Below are 23,946 nucleotides of genomic sequence, written 5' to 3' on the forward strand. Positions count from 1 at the left end.
CAAGAAACATCCGCACCACAATGGGAAACGCCAAACCACGTGAGGTCACTCGCTTCTCCCATTGGTCGCAAGAATGTAAACGGGAGGAAAGTTGGTCATATGGACCGGAGACCAAAATGGACCAAAACTCGGTTTCATAAATCAGTACTTTTAGTCAGTCACCATTTCGGTCTGTTATTTCTCCAAACTATTGACTCATCTAACGTGGCGGAAATGGCTCGCTCTCGTTAACGACGCAATATTAATGGATGAACAAGCACGCGGTTTTGTTGACATTCTGAAAAGTGATCATTTTGGTGATATGACGAGCGATATATGATTGGTCCATTGTCCAAGCCGCTTATCCCCACCAGGGGCACGGGAGTGCTGGAACCTGTCCCAGCTAACATTGGGGTGAAATGCAGACCACACCCTGAACTGCTCGTCAGTCTGCTGCAGGGCGCGTAGACACCATCACTCGCGGGAATCGATCCCACGCTGCCCGGCGCGTGTACCACTACACCGGCAGTTACCTCAATATATAATATCCATCCAGCCATTTTCTTTGCCGCTTATCCTCACGAGCGTCGCGGGGAGTGCTGGAGCCTATCCCAGCTGTCAACGGGCAGGAGGCGGGGTACTCCCTGAACTGGTTGCCAGCCAATCGCAGGGCACATCGAGACAAACTCACAATCACACCTTGGGGCAATTTAGAGTGTCCAATTAGTGTTGCATATTTTTGGGATGTGGGAGGAAACGGGAGTGCCCGGAGAAAACTCACGCAGGCACGGGGAGAACATGCAAACTCCACACAGGCGGGGCCGGAATTGAACCCGGGTCCTCAGAACTGTGAGGCCAACGCTTTACCAGCTGCTCCACCGTGCCGCCTCAATATATAATAATGGCAACTAAATAATTTACACCGTTGTTTTGGATGATTCGGTGGTTATGATAGCATGCAGTAATCTAAGTAATCTTCAGAAAGCTTTTAGGGCCCTCAGACCTAAAGCAAGGGTACAAACATATTGACAATTAAGCATTTTTTTTTTATCTATCCATTTTCCAAGATGCTTATCCTCACAAGGCTCACGGGAATGCTGGAGCCTACTTATCTCATTTAACTTCGGGCAAAACCCTGAACTGGTCACCGGGCACATATCTAGTGGGTTTTGTCCGGGCACTCCGGTTTCCTCCCACATCCCAAAAACATGCAACATTTACTGGAGACTCTAAATTGCTCCTAGGTGTGATTGTAAATGAGACTGTCGTCAGTCTCTATGTGCACTGAGATTGGCTGGCAACCAGTTCAGGGTGTACCCCACCACCTGCCGGTTGACAGCTGGGATAGGCTCCAACACTCCCGCAACCCTTGTGAGGATCATCATGGGCCTCCGTCCATCAGGGTTGATCATGATCCTAGTTACTGGTGGAGCAGCGTTGTCTGTAGCTGTGAAGAAAGTCAACAATAGGCAATTAACCATCCACAAGTAAAGCAGCAACCGGTTATGTTGAGTATTTGTGTAACGCGTCCCGCAAGTCGTTCGCCACAAAAAAAATGCCGAGAGTTTCCAAAGTATCGAGCAGACAAGTAAAAGGTAGCCGAGCTTCTTCGATTTCACCTTCAACTACTCAACCTCCGTATTTTGTGGCAATCCTACAACTGATATCTTGTCGGTGCTTTTTAGGGGCATAATTGTGGGAACTATGTTTTGTGAAATATTTTGAAGGGACAAAACTTAGGGTTAGAGTTGGGCTTTGCTAGGAGGGTGAATGAAGGATTAGTTCAATTAGGGTGACGATACGCAGCAAGTGTTTTAGGATTAAGACACGATATGTTCACTGCAAGCATGCTAAACCGAAGACGCATCCCCAAGTCTCTTCAAGACTCAACTTGTCTCTGAGGAATTAAAAATGAATCAACGGCGCCTGCGCTGGTTACAGACAATTAGAGAACTCCAATTTGCTTTAATTGCTTCGAGACATGGTTACTCGACAATCAATTCCACCCAATGGACAGTTCAATTAATTGCTTTTTTTTTTTTTTTACACATCTTAATTGAAAACGGGGAGGGGAAAAAAAGCTGTGCTATTTTGGCCATTTCTTTAAATGGCAACAACATTTTTTGGTAACTAAAAATGTAGAAACAAAAAAATGCATTGGAAAACAATTCACCTTTGTATTTGTGCATTGCTTTGCATTATCCCAATTCTGCCACTGGCTGCCCTACAGCAGCAGTCCAAATTATTTATTTTTTTTGTGCGATGCACTGCTTATCTTAATGCAATATTTTGACAAACTCGAAAATAGACATAAAAACAGAGGATTAAAAACAGAACTCGCCATGAGTTGTATTTAGAGGGATCTCCGCGCTGTCAAGGGCAGTACGAGAAGTTCGACCCAAAGGTATGACTCGAAGGCAAAAAAAAAAAAGACAGCTCCGGAAAAAAAAACACAAACTTTAATAAGAGTTTTGAGTTCAGTCACCAGGTGGCCTAACAGTGTAGGCAAAAGGGCGTGGTCAAAAAAAATCAAACGGGATTCAAGATCACTTTGAGTCAATAGCAAGAACAAGCAATGCTGGATTGGGACGAGGTACAATAAACTGTCGAGAAGACAGGAAGAGACGACACGGGGTTAAACATGTGAGGTAATCGGGATAACAAGGAACAGGTGAGGAAAGCCGCGCTGAAGGAGCAGGTGAACGCAAAACAGGGACAAGGTCTGGAAATGTACACAAATGACACGCACACGGACATGACAGGCGCCTGTTTCTCTTCAACAAGCCAGTCCCATCTTTGGCTAATGGAAGTCCACAGAACACATGTTTCTTTTGTCCACTTGAGGACGTCATATTAAAAGTCCCGTATTTTGTCTCTTGAGACCTTCACAGACTGACTCTGCAAGATGGACTTCATATGAAAGTTTTAATTTGATTTAAAAAAGCACTTTGGGTTTGTCATACGAGTGTCCAGAAAAGGCCCCTCTGACAGCTACAGCTGTTTGACCAAGTCTTGTACCTGCTTTGTCCATATTTAGATAAGACGGCCCACTTTCCTTTGATTGGTTGCCTCCAACTAGAAAACCAACTTGTGAAAGCACACTTTTGTTTTGTTGATGGCGCTCTGTCAGGAACGGAAAAACGTACATAAGCTTCAGAAATTCGGATAACCTGATTTCAGATCTCCTGGCAGAATAACGTCTGGAATTCAGGAATGCGTGGATGATTTTAATCATCAATAATTTAACCATAGAGATAATATTACAACAACAAATATACGAAAAAGTTAGGTTGGCAAAATATGTTCCCTTGAACACGGATTGGTTCTTTGCCAACAGTACGTGTGTTGTGCAATTGGTTGGAACTACCCTGCTTCTCACCCAAAGACGACCGCAAACCTAAAGAGGACAAGCGTTCGACAAAACGTATCGACGGATTTTCATTTTATACTTCTGAAAGTTGAAGTTCTCTGAAGAAATCGGACTGTTTGACACCTGATACGCCAAATGAACCACACCGCGGTCAGCTGTGGACCAGAAGTTATTAAAGATTTCAAAGGCATTCCACGAGTGTGAAAGCAACCTAAAACATCACCAAAAGTGCAATCGCCGACCCGTACCGCGGACAAGTCAGTAGTCGTACAGCTGTTGCGCTAAGTGTAGGAATTAGCATCAGGCTGACCGTGAAAACATTTCACTCTGCCGCCTTGGATCAAATACAGACCGGGCGCTTGTTAATGGTGAGCCAGCGGGGGGCTCGAGGCCAGCTGAGTCATCCACGAGCACGAGATAGCTAGTTCGCCGCCGTAATGAGACATTGTGGTACAACACCTATGGGCGCCCATTAAGTGCAGTCTGGCTTGTCAGTTAAACGGTACGGTTAGCCACGAAAGGCCGCTCAGGAAGTCGGTCTATTTCATCTCGGGAGAAACTGAATTGGTATTTAGGGTCCCGTTTACACAAGACATAGATAATTGACTACATTTCCTTCCAACCATCAATTTCGGGCATTTATAATTAAGATCTAAGAATTGCCGTTCGGAACAGCCGTCGTTCCGCAAACAGCCGAAGGACCAAAAGAGCTGTGAAGTTTTATAAAGGGTCAAAAGTGTTGCGTGTTGTCAGCGCGATTCATAACAAAGCTGTCGGATGAAAAACGGCTGTTTGAAAACTGCGTAGCGTAGTTTCCCCTCATATGGAGGATACCTAAGTGGTTGGGCCGCCACCATTTTTTTTTTTTCGTCTTGTAAACATGCCACGAGTGAAATGTCTTTTTAACATTTACAGGCCCATAAAGCAAGCCGACAAACATTCCAGTGACCTGGGAGTTGTTGAATGGTGACAGTCTGGGGATTTTCGGGAAAACGGGTAAGTTTTAATGTACTTCCCAGCTTCGTCTTCATCTTACTTTATTCGCCGTCACTGAACTTTTCAATGGAAAACCGAATGTGTAATGCTGATCCAAACCACGAGAAAGCGTGCGATCCTGACATTTATATACTGTGTGTGTGCATATGTACAGTATATCTATATATCTATAGATATATATAGAGAAAAATACATACATACACATACATGTATGTATATAGAGAGAGAGAAGAGAGAGAGAGAGAGAGAAAAATACATACATACACATACATGTATATATGTATATATCAGAATGACATATACTGTATGTGTATATACATATATAATGTAATAATGTGTGTACATATATATATATATATATATATATATATATAATATATATGCGTGTGTGTATATATATATGTATATACTGTATATGTATATATGTATATAATATATATGGAGAGAGAGAGAAATCCATACATATACATGTATACTGTATGTGTATATACATATATATTGTAATAATGTATATATATATATGCGTGTGTGTGTGTGTATGCATATATATATATATATATATAGAGAGAGAGAGAGAGAGAGGAGAGAGAGAGAGAGAGAGAGAGAGAGAGAGAGAGAGAGAGAGAGAGAGAGAGAGAGAGAGAGAGAGAGAGAGAGAGAAGAGAGAGAGAGAGAGAGAGAGAGAGAGAGAGAGAGAGAGAAACCAAACATATACATGTATATATGTATATATCAGCATCAGATATACTGTATGTATACATATATAATGTAATAATGTGTGTATATATATGTGTGTGTGTATGTATGTATATACTGTGTGTGTATATATATATATGTATATATATATATATATATAGAGAGAGAGAGAGAAGAGAGAGAGAGAGAGAGAGAGAAATACATAGATACACATACATGTATATATGTATATATCAGAATCAGATATATGTGTGTGTGTGTATATATATATATATATATGTATATATATATTGCTGGCACGAATGCATGTGTGGGTTTTCTCTGGCATCCCAAAAACATGCATTAATTGGTGACTCTAAATTGCCCCGAGGTGTGATTGTGATTGTGAATGGCTGGCAACCAGTTCAGGCTGTGCCCCGCCTCCTGCCTGAAGATAGCTAGGATAGGCTCATACACTCCCGCGACCCTTGTGAGGATAAGCGGCTTGGATAATGGATGGAAGGATGCACCTGACAATTAAAATAAAAGTGAGGACATACTGAATTCGTTAATTTACATCTTAATTCAGGTTTGCGGCAATATGTCATGGTTTCTTCATTCCCTTTCCGCCAAAATGCTTTGACGCGATAATCCTGCTTGCCGAGGCTGGATTTACATCGCAAGTCCACCCGTCCATTTCCGATTTCACGCCGATGTCTGATTTTAGTCCTTGAATTTCTACTTCTACGTGCACTTCGGGTGGCGAATATCAGACATGGCTGCGTCGCCTCTGACACAACACGTGAAGCCAGCTGCACGTGCACGTGACCGAACTGCATGTAAATTACTCGACGAGCATCAATATTAGGCAACAACAACACGGAAGTTAAAATTCGTCCAACCATTTTCCATCCAGTCTGTGCATCTTTCATGTTCGCAGATATCTGATACGGTTTAGCGTTTTTATGCACATAGAGCTGAAGAAATCCCATTCTGTGTCCCCACCCCCGCCCCCACCCTATTTACTGCCGTGATGCTAACTCCATTCAAGACGCTTGCGAGCAGAAAATTGGAATTGTGTTCCTAGAAACGTGCGGTGTAAATCCAGCCTGAAAAATTCTCAAAACAATCCCTTTTAGGAATGATACAAATTTTTGGCGGCTGGCTTTTTGAGAAAAACACCTGCATGTGACAGAAAAAGTGAAACGTTCGAAAACCGAAGCGCCTTCTCCCATTACAATAAATTGAAAATGAAATAATGCGTTCTAAGCCTAAAAAAAAATGGATTTTTTAAGCGATTGTTTTTAGCTTTTCATGTAAATAAACTGCATTGTAGAAATACATGTATAGTTTAAATACTTTATATAATTAAATCATTTCAGAAATATATACATTTTTTGCTTAAAATGTATGTTTTAGCCTCATAGAGGATGCTAGGCTGGGAGTGCATTGCCGTATCTGTAGCGACTCGGCCCCGCGTTACATCTTTTCCATTTTTTTCGGGGGTGCGTTCGAATGCACAATAAGAAATCCCTCTGGGTCAGCTGGTCGGGGCATTCAAATACCGATTTTCATTCGAAAACCAAAGCAAAAAAATCTCGTTCGGAAACCGAGGTACATCTATATGACACTCAGTCAATGGTTCTATAATCCATACATTAAAAGATGTAATAAATTCACAATCTGACATATTTAAGTAGTCGAAGCTGGCTTTTATCTAACGATGACATGAATATTACAATACGAGACTGCCAGTGATCCAAGTCGAGACACCTATAAATCACTCGCTAAGATGTCATAAATTTCTTTTTCTTTTTTTTTTTTTTTTACGATTCACAGACTGAAATATTGAACTCATAAGCCACGCATTGTGAGGATCCTTTATGCTTATGCAAACTTTTCAATGCAGCAGCAGACGCGAGCTCACGTGTTATTTATAGACGACGGCTGTTCGCCCCGACAGTCAGCGACGAGCGGGCACCGTCTCCGCGTCGCCATTACGCAACCGGTAAAATAATCGGCCTCGGCGGGGCGCGAAAAACATATACATGTGTTACCCACACATATGCGTGCTCGTCATATCGGGCGCAGCGATCAAACAGCGGGGCGCCCCGTTTCATTGCGGGTAAGCCAACGGCTCCTCCGCACGTTTTTGGAAGGAGGCATTCGTGTTTGAGTGCAAATACAGAGCAAAAAAAAAAAAAAAAAAAAAAGACTAGAGATGTGCCGGCATGCATTTATCTGACAGTCCAGAATTGTGGGAGGCAGACAGCATCCAGAAGAGAGAGATGCATATTTTTTTTTTTTTTTTTGGGGGGGGGGTCTGGGGGGAGCTGCCCTGGCTTTGTTTATAACAGAAAGCCATTGTTTCATGTGGCCGTGCAGCAAGGCTCCCACAGGATGCGCTGCAGGGAAAATGCCAGACAGACAGAGGCTGCCGTTGGATGACTCCAACGCAAACAACACCCCCACTCACGCCCCCGAAAAAAAAAAAAAATACCCTCACCCACCAACAGAACTGGGATCGTGAGTCGCCGTAGAGCCTCTGGTGACTTACATAAATACAAACGACAAAATGTGTTTTGATGGTGGGGACAGCGGAAGCAGGATTTCACACAGTTGCCACGACTTGTGTGTTCCTAACATATCGGCAACGAAAGAGTTTAAAAACACACTTTGCACCCTGAAGCCCCACTAAAATCGGCCCGTTTTAAAGCGTTTCGGGTCAACGCAGAGGTTGGCTTTTGTTACCGTGACGACGGGAGACGGAGCTTTGAGTAGAGATCCAAATCCTAAAAAAAAAAAAAAAAATTGCGAAGCGCCGCCATGTACTGTTGAGGAAAACATGGATTGCATTTTCACTTGTGGAGGCAGCACTTCATCAACAAACTGTGGGAATACATTTTATACGTTCAATTCCGTGTAGCGTGGCGCTACAGACAAATCACCAAAGTGTAAATATTTTACAAATAAACCATTTAAAAAAATTTACAGTACTTGGTTGTGTAATCCATCCATCCATTATCCAAGCCGCTTATCCTCACAAGGGTCACGGGAGAGCCAGAGCCTAACCCAGCGAGCTTCAGGGGAACTGGTCGCCAGTCAGTTGCAGGGCAAATGTCAACACCATCCCAGTTCTGAGGACCCGGGTTCAATCCCAGCCCCGCGCGTGTGGAGTTTGCCTGCGTGGGTTTTCTCCAGGCACTCCGATTTCCTCCCACATCCCAAAAAACATGCAACATTAATTGGACTCTCTAAATTGCCCATAGGTGTGATTTTGAGTGCGGCTGTTTGTCTCCATGTGCCCTGTGATTGGCCGGCAACCAGTTCAGGGTGTACCCCGCCTCCTGCCCGTTGACAGCTGGGATAGGCTCCAGCACTCCCCGCGACTCTCGTGAGGATAAGCGGCTAAGAAAATGGATGGAAAAGGGAGACTTTTCCCATCAAAGTTTATAATTTGTCTTTACCAGACGACATAGTGAGACGGTGTCTACTTTGAGTAGTGGCCAGCATTTGAGGAAATATCATATTAACGAGTTTCACATTTATATTTTAAAGTATATTAAACGACCATGAAATATAAATCACAGAAAACAATGTTTGGGGCTACTTGGATGTTTATCTTCCATTTAGGAAGAAAAAAAAATGATCACCAGATCCCCCCCAACTGTGTTTAAATGATAGCAAACTAGAACATTTTCATAACCAGATATAGCAATTTTTTTAGTGGAGCATGACGGCCATGTTTGCATAAGTGTGTAACAGCAGGGCTTGTTTTCACATGCTGTGCAGATCATTTGGCTGGAAAATACACACACACACTACTTCATTTTGCTCACAAGCGTCCCCAAATTCTCTGGCTTGTTGCATTTTTTCCACAACAAGCCGCGGGAAAAAAAAAAAAAAAAACTTCTGAATTCTCTCGCCTGCGTTCGTCTTCTGCCAAGTCATTAGCACAAATCAAGCTTCGCACCCTCGTCGAGCTAATGATGCCACTGTTTAATTGAAACAGATGCAAGCGAGATTATTAAATGCGCCTCTGAAAAGAGCATCAGCAAAAGAAACAGACGGATGACTGTGTGGCATTAATAGGGTTCGCTCTTAGAAATGGCAAAATTGTTCAAAAAAGGAAAATAAACTGAGCAAGTTTCACGCTGTTTACGTCTACAGCAATCTCCAGATGCCATCCAGAAACGGCGAAAATCAGCCGATTCCGACCGAGCAATCCGATTGGAGGCCGGTGGGGGGATTCGTTGCAGCCCGGACGTCCGCTTTGATCTTCACGCCGAACAAAATCCAAATATTTCCGAGCTAATAAATTGAGAGAGATAATCCACCTCGATGAGTTACACATTTTGTCCTTGGAATGAGTTTCGGGAGAGAGAGAAATAATAAAGTTATTACGTGCCGGTGAGACATAACCAAGAAGAAAATGATCTTTTGAGTGTCCACAAAAGCACTGCGTACTGTTCATCTATTTTATTGTTAATAAAACATACTGAAACAATAACCACATTGGCTTTAAAACCACATATATGCGCCGTGTTTCTGGCAATGACTCGGCATCGATGCTTTTCCATTGATCTTCTTGGAGAAAGTTGTCAATGTCTGAAATGATAACTTTTTTTTTGGATTCAGAACAATAATAGCACGCAAGTCGCAAATGAGTTGCACATTTGTTTCCCTTGAAATTTGCGGCAATCGCGTCCGAAAGACTCAAGCTGTGTATATGTATTTTTGATGGTTAATGGTTAGCGGATCATTTCCCAGATCACATTTAAAATTGCGCTCTATTGGCTTGCCGTTATATAATATACATATAATGGTTCCCAGCAATGTCGAGGGTTTGATCTTCCCACGCTGAAAAATGTGCAATATTTCTGAACTAATAAGTGTCTAAATTGAGAACGATAATAGCTCAGCTGCCCCATATAAGACGCATATTTGGTGCTTAGATGGGGTTGGAATATGCGCCGCTGACACACGAAGAAAATAGATTTGAAATATATGTCACAAATTGGTTACGAAATAGAGAAGAAAGACAGAAAGAAGAAAACCGAAGTGCCCGGAGGAAACCCACGCGGGCACGGGGAGAACACGCTAACTCCACACAAGGAGGGGCCGGGACTGAAGCTGAAACCTCAGAACTGTGAGTCTAACGCTTTCAAATAATAAACAAATAATAACTCTGATTCTGAATCCATTGTGAAATGGTGACGCTATTGCGTGCCCTTGAAACGCGAGCAGGAGTAAAGATTTTCTCGTGCACAGTAGCAAGTATAATATCTAATCTGTGGTATTCCCGCGAGTACGTTCCGCAAATTAGTCTTGCGACGGAGGTGAACTGAAAATCCTCATCCAAAGCGAAATATTTCCAACTTCACGTTCCTCGACGGCTTCCAGTTTCGCTGTTTGGGTTGGAAGGCTTTTAGTCGGTGACTTAAATTCCCCGAAGTCAGTGTGTATTTTCTCTATCAATGAAGTGGTTAAAAGGAAATGTGGGGAAGGAGTCTCCCAACGTGCCAATCAGGATCTGGCCAGCGCCGCGAGCCGCAGAGGCTTTTCGTAACAGTAGTAGCCGCCGCTACGTAGCAATAATCGTCGCCTTGAGCAAAACGGGGCCTGACTGAGCAACATGTGGCGGCGAGCCCGGCCCTAAATCCCTCCCGACCTCCTTTAGCCGGGACAGGATAAAAGGAAAGCACACGTAGCGACCTCTAGAGGCGCTGGCGCCCACCAGCAGGAAGAGTCAAATGGCCAAGTACATCGCTAATAGCTCGTGTCTTACATCAACTCCCCTCCGCGCGATTGGCTCCGAGTTTTGGCGCCACGTTTTAGCATCCTGGACCGGAGGACGAGAGTGTGCGGTCTTTTCATTCCTTTATTAAATTTTTCATGTCAGCAGAGAGCTCGCTCTAAAGTCTCGAGTCCTAGAGGAATCCCGAGAAATGGAGTGAAATATGTTCCGAGCGCGGCCTTCCTTTTAAGACGCGACGGCTCCGGCGGAGTCGGGGAAACGCGGCGCAGGCAGTAATAAAGATTACTGACGGAAAGGCAGTCGAACTACAACTGTCGTTTCTTATTCTTTGAAAGGACAAAAAAATAATAAAAATTCATACCAGTTTGTCAAGGATAGTTTACGAGCAGCTGTTTCACGTTCCAGTGAGTCGTCGCTTGAGATGGAGCCACAAACGCAAGGCAGCTGCGTCAGCGGCCTCGGGAATCAAACTGTCGACTTTATTGTATTTTATCGCCCGGCGTGAGGTGGTTCCGACGCTCATTTGGTGTCGTATCGACGGACATTGAATAAGAAGTTGCGAGAGTAAGATTGGTAGTATAGTGGTTCGCGTAACTGAGATTCCCGGTCCCAAGGGTTCCAGTCACGGTGTAGAAAATAGATCACCATTAGTAGTGTAGCAGTTCAACTCGCCTTGCAAAAAAAACCAAACAGCAGCAAAAAAAAAACGTCGTAAGTAGCTTTTCTGGGTTATCAAGCTAATAGCTCAGCCACTAGTGACCCAGAAATGATTGAAAGTTAGTCAGTCATCAGTCTTGTCGTCTGTCTGTGATTGGTTGTTTATCCTCCAGCGCGGTGGTTTCTTGTAGCGTAAATTAGATGCACAAGATGGGGCCAGAGACGGCTGTTAATTTACTTTTTTTGCAAATCATATTTATCATGTTTTACTGTCAATTCATAATGACTATTATGAGTGAATAAAATAAGTCAGATTAAATAGGAAGAAACTGTTTTTTTTTTAATTATGAATAAGACTTTTTTAGGTCTTCTGGAAAGGAAATAGCGTAGAAAATGGATGCAAACTAGTTCACCTAGCAGAGTTTTGTGGTCCAGACTCTATCGGGCATAATGTGGATGAAGCCTTTTTCTCGATTTGATTGGCATTTTTGCGTGGGAAGCCCATGAATTTCTAACACAATGATTTATTTTCATTTTATTTTTTTTAGTTTTTTTGGGGGGGGTGATGCGTCAACTTGTGAAGTCATTATGCAGGAACAAGCGCGCTCATTCTTCTAATGCGCATTAATGAATTGCTCTTTGTTCGTGTTTTTTCAAAAAAATATATATATATATTTCAAGCTTGCGGTGAAATGCGACAAGACTATTAATAATTCCTCCTGCGGCAGTGGCGGCGTGATGATTCAGGCTAAATCTTTATACGGAATATAAATAAGATTGCGCCTGTGTTCCTCCTCTCTCATCTGCTCCACACTGCAGGACCGGCAATTTGGGAAGATGAACTGGAAGTGACCCCTGCAGAAAATGCCCCCCCGCCCCACCCCCCAAGCAAACTTGTGTGCCTGTTTTGGATTTTCCAACCCTCACCCCGGAGTGCGGTTTGCCCCGTGCTGTCAGAACAGCTTGATCCGCGCTACTCCTCCATCACACCGTAATCGGCGTGTCATCCAAACTGCCGCGTGCCGCACGCCAGCCCAGGTGCGTTCGTACCTGCGCTGGCGTTTCCGCAACATTCGGTCCTCTTGCACATTCTCACTCAGGGTTTCCTCAACGCCAGGCAAAATGGATTCCAGGTCCGATTCTACCTCTTAACCGTTGATTATCACCAGTCGTTATATTTTTGCTGATTGCTCTGATAATTTCCCCAAAACATAGATTTACCATTGATTCCATCTCTAACCTTTACCTCTAATCCTTCAGTGTCCCTGGTGACGATTGGATTTGATTTCAAAGTTTGTCGATTTAATGGATCTAAATTATGGATCAAATATCACCCCCATCTCCGCGAATTAACAAAATTTAAGATTTGCTTTCCCAATAAACACACACACATAAAAGAATCTTTTATTGGCCTTATTTTGACAGATACAGCGCTGAACAAATCCGGTATATAAGTATCTCAAAGAAAGCATCCAGCGTGTCAAATGCATTTTAATGTCTCTTTCATTTCTAGTGAGCAGCAGCAGTGAAGAATTTCAAAGTGAGATAATAATGTGCGACAGTCAATGTGGAAATTCATGGCCCCAAACAAAAATTATGTTTTTCAACATCTCTTTTGGATTAAAAAAAACAAAAAAACATCCCCATGCATGATTTATTAACATTACAAAAAAATTAAAAAAAAGTGATTTTGGTCAATACTGTTCATTAAAGGTCAAGTGTCATGCCTATAAACATTATGAAATAGATTTTGTAATGAAAAATACATATAACATTGCTCACTTCAATGTCCATATGAAAAAAAATATGAGCGGAGAGCACGTCATCCATGCGCAAAGGGGGCAATATTAGCCTATCGTTTCGAGCCACTTTTAGATGATATGCGGATCACTTCGAACTAACAACAGACTCCCAGACAGTATGTATGAGCCAGCCCGTCCGAAGCTGTGCTCGGCGCCGACGGGTACATCGACACATTTAGCAGTATGTGCTGTATGAGCCGGCCCGGGCGAAGTCGTCCGCCGCGAACACAATCGAGTGAAGTGACCAGGCCGATATTATCCTATCATTTCGTTTCCTTTCGAGCCATATTTAGATGATACGCGGATCACTTCTAACTAACAACAGACTCACAGACAGTATGTATGAGCCAGCCCATCCGAAGCTGTGCTCGGCGCCGACGGGTACATCGACACATTTAGCACCCCTGACTGACGTGCACGGATGTTTTGTTACATTCTGAGAGGATTACGTCCACACCCCGCACCCCAAAAACTATTTTTTTTTTTAGTTTGTCATTGTCAACCCACAAAGCTCTCGTCCTTTGCACCCGTGCAATCCATTTTTCACAACGAACCGGGTCTTTTTGAAAAGTATGAAGAATGAATCCGCCCCCCGAGTGTTCAAACAATATCCAGCAATACAACGAGCCGGCATTTTGGCTAACACGAAGGAACAAAGCGCTACCTTCCAGCAGGTAAAACTAGTAGAAAAATACAAGACCGCCTGAGTAGGCGTCTGCTACTAGCGTCACTTCCTGCTTCTTCTCGAAAACAAATCCCTTGAGAGGATTTTCATGGCGGGAGTGACATAAAGCCGTGCACGTCAAAATCATGTTGTGTGGTGAAAAAACGGATGAGTCCATTCCGGCTGTCTTTTTTTTCCTATTAATAACATACTAAAAATCATGCATTTCATGACAGTGGCACTTTAAAAGAATGTGCAGCACAAACGTTATGTTCGCCATATTCTGTTTTTTTTATTGACTTTGTTTTGATTGAATTTCATGTAGAATTTCTCATTTTTGTCCCTTTTTTCATGTCATGCCTGCTCTTTAGGTTTCCGTTTCCACCAGTTCTCATCAGTCCTGATCCTTCGTCGACCAATCGGCTCCCGCCAGCCAACGGTGTCTTGTTCAGGTCATTTTGTTTGTATTTATTTTATTGTTGCCGATGATGTCGTGAAATAAGTTTTCCTCGTCAAGTCAGGTTTTCTTTCCACGTTTCTTTGTTACATTGAGTCCTTAGTATTTGGATTTGGAGTTTGTCATCTTGAAAGTCAAAGCAGGTAAAAAAAACCGAGATGTGTCCTTGAGGTCATATTGTTAAATTACGTCCTTGATATCGAATAGGAATGAAACCTTTTTTTGATACAGCTTTTATATTGAATCTCCTCAGAAGTGGCATGGCTGAGGAGGTAGAGCGGTCATGTTCTCCGCCAAAGGTTTTACTGTAGGTTCGACCCTCAGCCCCTGCGACCCTGTCGAAGTGTCTTTGAGCAAGCAAAGTTGCTCCCGGTGCTGCGTCATCAGAAGCCGAACGCGCTTCGAGTCTCTTGAAGGTACGCCGGTGAAAGCCCGTTTAATGCTAATGAAATGCAATCATGCATGGGGATTTATCTTTAATACATTTTTCCAATGATAATAAGGCAATATGCATACAGTGCAAATAACCACTCCTGCGACGGCAATAATACAAGAACAAAACTGCGGCAAACAAGAACATTTTCCAGGTAGGAAACGACGGAAAACGCAACAATTTGGCCTCGTTTTCTGGACGTTTGTATCCCTGCATCAGGCAGAGCCTACTGCATTAAAATAAAATAAAAAATGCAATGGGCTTTATTCGTCAGAAATACGACACTGCTGCGGGAATGACAGCTGTGATACTTTAAAAAAAAAAAAAAAAAAAAAAAAAACTGCCATTTGGATAATCACGTTGGGCACTTTTTATTTGAAGCCAAACTCTGAAAGTTTGATCAAACTGCCCATAAATTTGATATCTTGTATGAGTAAAGTTATGTCGCAGGCAGGCATCCACATCAGAGGGAGTGGTGCAATGTCACCGGTAAGGTGGTTAGATTCTTTATATATATATATATATATATAAAATTTTTTTTTTTTTTTTAGACTTTGTGATGTCCACCTCTTGGTTGAGGCTTTGAAAAACACCCTGCAAGCGCTATCAGGGCTTGTCACCTTTAAGTCGAGTCAAAGCATTCAAATGAGTCGGTGTGATCCCTCGGGGGAGAAGTGCATCTGCAGAGAAACACACACACACACTGCAGCAGGTGGAGCAGGGGGATCACAAATATGGTACTATATAGTTTACACGGCGAAGAGAGCCATCTTTTACCCTCGATCACTGCAATAGTAACACTTAAATGGAACGCACTCATGGGGTGTGTTGGTTTAGATCAAACTAGTTAATCACACGAGTGTGAACGTGTTGTGTGTGTGTGTGGGGGGGGGTGTTTATGTGCGTGCGCGCATGAACAATTGAAATTCTCTGGGCGACTGGCACGTGTATATTTGCTATTGCCTCATTATTAATTGCCAACAATTACGCAATACGCATGCAAATGGGTCATTATTTGAACGGGAAGTAGCAATGGAACACAGACTTGTAACGAGGGCAATAGAATCTGCGGGGTTGCTGCAGCGAGCCCACTTCAGCGGTCTCCCAGAATATTGGCGGACGAGCTAGTGCCGTTCCCTTTAGCGTCGGTTCTGTCGTCACGTTTAGAGTTCTTTGCGGCGCGTCCACAAATCTAAAGTGCGTGGATGGATGGATGAATGGATGCATATTGGATGGTGAAGATGAGGGGTGCCCAGACTTTTTTACCCCAAGATCTACTTTTCAAGCAGCCGGATTCTTGCGAGCTACTGCTGTGGGGTTTGGGGGGGGGGGGTGATGATGATGATGATGATGATGCTCCCAAACCGTTTTAAGGTTAATGTTATGTTGCCTCCTATATTTAAAATACAGAATTAGCTTTTTGTGCACTGTATTGTCTGTGCTTTCATCCTGGATCAGGCTGTGCCAAGGTCTGGCACTTCCTACTTTGGCTTCAGACCAAACCTTTCTCCAAAAGAGGAAATCTCAGCCAGTTTAACCACTTTTTCTTCAATTATTCCCGTATTCCGACAGTCATTGCATCTTAAAACAACAGCATTTCTTTTTTTTAACTTTGTCCATTAATATCGAAAGTAAACATAAGCAGCATGTCTAGCTCGGGTTTGCTCTACGTTGCCCAGACTAAAGCGGCGGTGGTGGACGCTGTCATTATAAAACACATTGATGGGCTGAGTCAGTACTGTAACATTTGTAATTATGAGTGTACGTCTTTAAGAGCGGGTTTAGGGGGCGGGTGTAAGGTAAACTAGGAAAAAGAGAGTATGGCAGAGCAGCGGTCGTTGTTTCATCGAAAGTTCCATGTGCTGCCTAAAAGAAACCAGTGGCTTCTTTTCATTTTTTACAACCAGTCATGCCTCACTCATTGAATCAGATTGCAAAATGCCACAAACTGAATAGCTGTACGTTATACTTTAAATTTGCATTGGATTATTTGGGGGGTTTTTTTGCACGCAACGCAGAATATTTGCGAAGAGACTGCATCAGCATTGCACAAATGCGCATGCGCGCAGTTTGGTGGGAATATTAGCTGGTGTCCTTTTTTTTTTTTTTTTTTTTTTGGGGCACGCCGTCCCGCAATCGACCAAGACTGTCTCCGGATCGACTGGTATTGACCACCCCTGGTGTAGGTCTTTTGGTTGGTAGCTTAGTAGATTGATGAACAGGTTGGTAGCTTGGTTGCTCGGTAAATAGGTGGCAGGAAGATAAGAGCAAGAGAGAGGTCTCTATTTGTCTCAAGTGGCTGAGGGACACTATTTGAGGAAATTTATGAACTGAATGCTGTTTACAGGCACACAATACTCGACCTCTGCATGCCCTTCAGCAGTCAGCCCGCGGTGTTCTCGACGGAGCAACCGAAACACCAAACGCGGCGTCAAAATAAACGAGAACAATGCGATCGCAGCTTTAACACTCCTCTCAACGCCTCTCGAGCGGAAATGTGTGATAAAACACAATGCGCATAACTTTCTCTTCCTTCTTTTTATTGTCGTAGCATCAAGTAAACAAGCTTTATAATAACGGCAGCGGGAGGCGTTGCTGAAGGGAGTTTCTCACAGCGGCGGCTGAAGATAAGCCGGCAGGCCGAGAAGTGGAAGCTCAGACAATGCGGCTCGGCTAACTGGGAGAGCGTCCCCGCTTGCGGCGGCGCACAAACAAGTAGATTTTTTTTTTCTTTTTCCCTTTTTTTATTGCCATTGTCAGGAGAAGAATGAAAAGCTCTTACGCGGGATGGTAAGAATGGACCGACGGAGGTGCGAAGCCGAGGGTATGGAGGACAAATCTTTTCTGTCCTTTCCTGCGCGGGCAATGAGAGGCCCGGCCGTGTAATGTCGTTGGTTACAGGAGGTGGCGTGAACCCGACGGTACACGGCAGAGAAAGAAAAGAAAAGAAATGCAAGTTGACAGGCAAAATAGGGGGACGTTTAGGCTTAACGTTATTAGCATGACAAAGAGGACGAAGCGCAGCGTTTTGCACCCCGCGCGGAGGCTGAAGAGGTTTTAAGACAAGAGCAGCAGGAGAGGAGGAAGTGGCACACTGAGATCGATGTCCGCATATGAATGTGAATGTACATTTTCCGACCATATCATTAGTTACACCCTCACACTCAAATGGGGGCCAATGCAATTCTACCTTCCCAGATTCCATGAAGAAGAAAAAAGTATGTTTTAACAGAATAATAAAGCAGGATTAAAATACACTCATTAGTGATTATTCTTTTTTTTTTTTAACTTTGGCGCAATTTTTAGTTTTTCTGATCAGATACGGTAGTTGCCACTTAGATTTTTTTTTTTTTTTTTGCAGCCTCCCTCGTTTAATGTTTCAGATCATCCAAGTAAAAATTAAATGCAGTTTTTAAATGATGCTTTTATTTATTAAAGAAGGGGACTATTCAAAACGACTTAACCCTGTGTGAAAAAGTAACTACTCTTTGTTAAATTATAAACTAATTATGGCTGATCATATTTTTGGGAAAGCTGTGTTCATTTTCACCGATTAAACCCACGCCTGACAAATTACCTCCGGAACTTTTCGATCAAGAAAACACTGACAAAAATGAAATTGGACCCCAAAAAGCTGAATCAAAAGCCCATAATCCAAAGAAATCCAAAGAACACATGAAAAATAAAGTAAGTCCGAAAAGGCCGATAAAGCCTTTTTTTTTTTTTTTAACCTTTTGGGCTCCAGCAAATCACGGTGATTGCAAAAAGTGCATCCAAGAAATGAAAGGCTTCTATTCAGAGGAAAACTGAACTATATGGAAGGTGTGCGTCTCATTACATCTGGCATGAATGCATGAAATCATTGCAGAAAAAGAATATCATAGCAATAGTTAAACATGGTGGTGACAGTGAGATGGTCCTAAGCTTTCTCGAGGCGTAATGTCCAAGGTTCTACAATACTTCACGGACAGCGGAATGTTCAATAGTTAACAGATTTGTTCTTGAGGGATTTTTCAACACTTTAATTTGGTTATTAATGCGTGAAAATCACAAACAATGTGGGGACAGACCAATCGTGATAGCACCTGCAAACTCCCATTGCGGTCTACAATTTAGTGTCGCGCCCTGATAGCAGGCAACGCTTGACTTCTTTGACATCACTTCCAGTTTCCGAGTGATAATCATTTTGCCCAAAGTGGCCTCATGTTGATTAATTAGTCGGTTTATTTCTAATTTCACAAATGCAATATTAATCAGACTACTGTGTTTTGGCACAGTTCTGGCACATACCGTGTGTTCTTGCTTCAAACATACAGTGGTGCCTTGGTTCTCGAACACAATCTGTTCCAGAAGGCTGGTTGAAAACCCAAACATTCGAAAACCAAAGCATGTTTTCTCATTACAATGAATAGAAAGTGAAATAATGCGTTCCAAGCCTAAAAAAGTTTTTTAAGCGATTGTTTTTAGCTTTTCCTGATAATAAACTGCATAGTAGAAATACATGTATAGTTTAAATACTATATATAATTAAATCATTTAAGAAATATATTTTTCGCTTAAAATGTATGCTTTAGCCTCGTAGAGTATTCTCGGCTGGGAGTGCATTACCGTATCTGTAGCGAATCTGCCCCGCGTTACGTCTTTTCCGTTTTTTTCGGGGGTGCGTTCGAATGCACAAAAACAAATCCTCGTGGGTCCACGGGTCGGGGTGTTCAAATGCGGATTTTCGGATACGGAATCTCAAAATTTTCGTTCGAAAACCGATTTGTACGAAAACCAAGACGTTCGAAAACCGAGGTACCACTGTATTTGGGTTTTGTTTTCCCTTTAAGATATCGCAGAAGAACGCAGTTACTATAGTATTACTACAGTATTATAAATCTGAACTCTAGCTTGGGACTCAGAGGAGTACAGATGCAAGGTGGACATGACGAATACAATCATTACGAACTGAACCTTATCTGTGTAAAGCCGGCACGTCGCGTACTGGAGTTTATTAGCTTGTGCGCGTAATATTGTGGCGTTTGGGTGCGTATAAAATCCTCACGACTTGCTTGGCGTAGCACATTGTCTGCTTTTGATATATTAATGCGTGCGCTCCGGGGACGTAACGAGCGAGGCTTCCGGCACTTCTAACGGCAGAAGCGATCCGGTGTGTTTGTTACGGGCTCACGTGGGGTCTGAAGTGGTCTTACATATTGAGTAAGCTGCGACGGCGACAACTATCAAAGAGCGATAACTCCCCCGAGGCGGTTGGGGGGGGGGGGGACTCGCCTTCAGGCATGCGAGGGGGGCCTGATTAGTCTCTCTGCAGGGCGAGAAGTGACATCATGCTTGGCCGTAGGCTGCTGCAAGTTGTGTGTGTGCTGATATACATCACCCATGAAGTCGCATTGGCATGAGGCCGGCGTGGGCGAGTTTACATCAGCCGGGCACATCAAACGGCAGGGGGACGGGGGGGGGGGTGTTAATCTCTCCCCGCGGTGACGCTCGGGGGCTGTGGGCAGAGGTGCGTTCCTTCCACGCTCGCTGGCCGCCGGATCGAACGGGTCACGCTTCGCACACTCCTCCCGTCCTCCCGTTATCGACAAGCTCCCCGGACGCTTCGTTCGGTACACACGCGCAAATCAAATAAGCCCGATACATACAGGCAGCGTTGGGAATATGGTTTTGGGAATGTAGTTGGTGACAGTCACGTTACCCTGCTGAAATGGTAATAGTAGCGCAAGTTTATCAGTTACTTTCACAAATTACATTCTCGATAAGAAATACGTAAAATTGCTAATATTTCAGGCGGCGCGGTGGCTCGGTTGGTAGGAATTCGCAATTCGACCACAGTTAATTTTTGATATTTTGGCTACATGTTCAGCGATCATTTTAGCATCCAGTGGACATAATATTTAATATTATATTATAATATTATAATATAATATTTTATTATAATATTTTTATAAGTGTACCAAATATTTTTGATTATTGTGTTCCTAGTAGGCGGCACATTGGATCAGCTGGTAAAGCGTTGGCCTCACAGTTCTGAGGACCCGGGTTCGATCCTGCCTGCGTGGGTTTTCTCCGGGCACTCCTGTTTCCTCCCACATCCCAAAAAAACGTGCAACATTAATTGGAGACACTAAATTGCCGCTAGGTGTGATTGTGAGTTCAGGGTGTACCCTGTTGACTGCTCGGATAGGCTACAGCCCTGCCCGCGACACTTGTGAGGATAAGCGGCAAAGAAAATGGATGGATGGACTAATATTTGACTTAATAAAAACATAGTAATGATTAAAAACCTATAACTAAAGAGGATTAATTTATTACTTATTTTATTTTTGCTTCAATTCAATAGAAACTGTGCTGCTCCTTCTGGTGTATGTACCGTGGCCACCTACGGGCAGTATAATAGAAACAAACACACAACTTAGTAAGATGCAATAATATTACCGTAATTTCCGGCCTACAGAGCGCACCTGGTTATAAGTCTCACCCAGTAATCCATTTGTAAAGGAAATACTATTTGGTACATACAGTACATATGCCGCAGATGTGTAAAAGCCGCAAGTGCCCACATTGAAACATGAGATATTTACAAAGAAAGACAGCACACAGAGTTTAATGCTAGCGCTGCCACGCTAATGCTAACACTAGCACTGCACTGCCGCGCTAACAGGGCTGGCTAAAAAAAAAAAAAAAAAAATCGCTAAGACACGGCAGTAACACGCCAGCATAGCGGAAAGAGGGTCGGACCGGTAAAACTCACGTCCTCGGCACATATATTCCACAAGTCTCACTCTTACCTTTTCCGCTCAAATTAGCCACATCACTGCATAAAACGCAGAGTTGAAAGCGTCTGGAAAAAAGGCCGGAAATTACGGTACTCATTTTTGGCAAAAGATTAATTTTAAGTGTTATATTTCTGTCAACTGGTTACCATTAAAGTTCTGTTGCCGAGAAGGTTATGACATCACAACATAAATGCTATTCGTTAGCCTGTCTATGGGGTTTTGTATCATTTATAAGCATTAAGCTAACACACTTTCCTATAACAGCAACAGTATGCGATTGTGATTGAGCAGGAAGGAGTTTGCAGAGTCCAAAACTGTCACTTAGTTGGTAGCCAGACATTTTCTGACCGGTTTCTGGCAGCATCAAACAAAACAGGGAAAGAAAAGCTGCGCTCGCTGATCTGAAGTCTCAAAATGACGACTGAAGTTGCAAATTATGCAGAAACAGCTCAGAGTGTGGTGCAGTTTACGTCTGGTTGCAAACTGTAGAAGACTCATCTTGATTAAGAGCAAAGGTTTAATGAATGACATTATACATTAGCCCGTACTTATGAAAGCGTAATGATGACAGTTTACAAAAGAGAAAAGACGCTCGCATAATAAAAAATATCATCTTTATCTCCTGTACTCGTTTGTCTCCATTGGCGAACGCAACGAAAACGAATGAATCTGCGCGGCCCTCCTTCTACAGATGCGTTTTATTCGAGATAAATCTTTTCTCATCATGTCACTGGAGGCTAATCTCATTTGCCTAATGTCGCCGTGGTTTGTAAAGCCAAAACGTGCGCGGCGCTGATCCTCAAGGGGTGTGCACGGGCCGCGACTAAACACTGGCGCTATTGAAAGCTTTAATCAAGCGCTGGATCATTTTGAAGGGCCTGTGCCAAGGCAGGAAGAAGCCTCATCCTTTTGTATCACGCACACACCAACTACAAGCGTGGATCAGCCAACTGATTAAAAATGAATACGCAACTGGGGGTAAAAGAGTGAAATAATAATTTTAGTGAATTTTGTCCAAAATGTGCAACAGCGATGAGTTGACGCTTGACAAAAATTGGAGGCTACCGTATTTAGAAACAAGCTTGTTTATTCGACACAGTTGTTTTTAATATACTGTACGCATTAGCTGACTCGACAATGGGTTTTTTGAAATATGAGCAGTTGTTCGGATGAATTTTTGCCTTGACTTGAGAGCAGAAATTTGAGATATGCACGGTGGCGGTGAAGTCAAGCAGCAGTCGGTAGGGCGTATCATGAAAATTTGAAACCCACATTCAAATCTGCAAAGAAAGATATTAACACAGAAAGTTTTTAACGCTAACGCTAACGCCGTGCTAAAGCTAGCGCTAACGCTATCAAGGCCTGTTCGAATAAAACTTACCAGTAAATATCACTGAGACACGCCAGTAGCACAGCAACAACACACGAGCACAGCGCTAACAGGGCTGGTAAAAAAATCATTTCCTCGGCACTTACATTCCACCGGTCTCATTCTTACCTTTTTCACTCCAGTGCCCCCTTGCGGCCGTTGGAAAAAATGCACAAATTAGCCGCATCACCGCATAAACCGCAGGGTTGAAAGCGTGTGAAAAAAGTCGCGGCTTGTAGGCCGGAAATTACGGTAAGTAGAAATTAATGTTTGTTTCTGTGTGTGTACTGTTGTGTTAAGTCACAAACGCCATGAAAGAATGAATTATTATTATTATTATCATGCACAACCTAGTGAAAAAATAAGATAATAATAATTCCAAATTTGAAGTGCTTTCAGGAATTCCACCTTTGACGCACCCGTGTATTATACACAATATGCCAGGCTGTTTCTCAGCCGGCAGCACTGCACTTGGTACACAAAATACAAAAAGTCTACACACCCCTGTTCAAATGGCAGGATTTTGTGACGGTAGATAATGAGCCCAAGATAAATCTTTTCATCAACCTTTTTCCATCAATAACACTTCCCATAAAACTGCATAACTGGTTCCTGGGAAATTATAACCGGGGGATGTGGCGGCGTTCGGAATTAACCGACCACACTCAAACGCGTTTTAAATGAGAGCCGGCGCGGCACACCTGCCACCGTTTAAAGTTGTTCCGATTAACCCTCGTTAATCCCCATGTAAAATTCAGATGCGCTACTGGCGGGTTTTCTCTACATTTTAAATATGTATTTTTGGTATTAAAAAAAAAAAACTGACATTTGTACCGGAGTGGGTAGACTTCTTATCCACATTCGGAAAGAGAGAGAGAGAAGAGAGATATGTTACAGCATGGGTCTCAAACTGGTAGCCCGCGGGCCATACGCGGCCCCCAAGATGATATTTTGTGGCCCCCGCCTCACTATGAAAGTTAAACGATAGTGTTAAAGTTAAATAT

At 43.0% G+C, this 23,946-nt stretch overlaps 1 long non-coding RNA gene across 1 annotated transcript in view; it reads left to right on the forward strand.

The window, feature by feature from the left end:
- LOC133511409 (uncharacterized) overlaps nucleotides 1–23,946 on the forward strand; it is a 51,789-nt gene that overhangs the window by 25,310 nt on the left and 2,533 nt on the right. Inside the window, exons 5-6 of the long non-coding RNA XR_009797901.1 lie at nucleotides 4,265–4,345; nucleotides 14,273–14,774. This is a non-coding gene — a long non-coding RNA (uncharacterized LOC133511409). The remainder of the gene's footprint in view (nucleotides 1–4,264; nucleotides 4,346–14,272; nucleotides 14,775–23,946) is intronic.

This window comes from Syngnathoides biaculeatus, chromosome 13 (genome assembly GCF_019802595.1).
Source record: "Syngnathoides biaculeatus isolate LvHL_M chromosome 13, ASM1980259v1, whole genome shotgun sequence".
NCBI classification, from domain to species: Eukaryota; Metazoa; Chordata; class Actinopteri; order Syngnathiformes; family Syngnathidae; genus Syngnathoides; species Syngnathoides biaculeatus.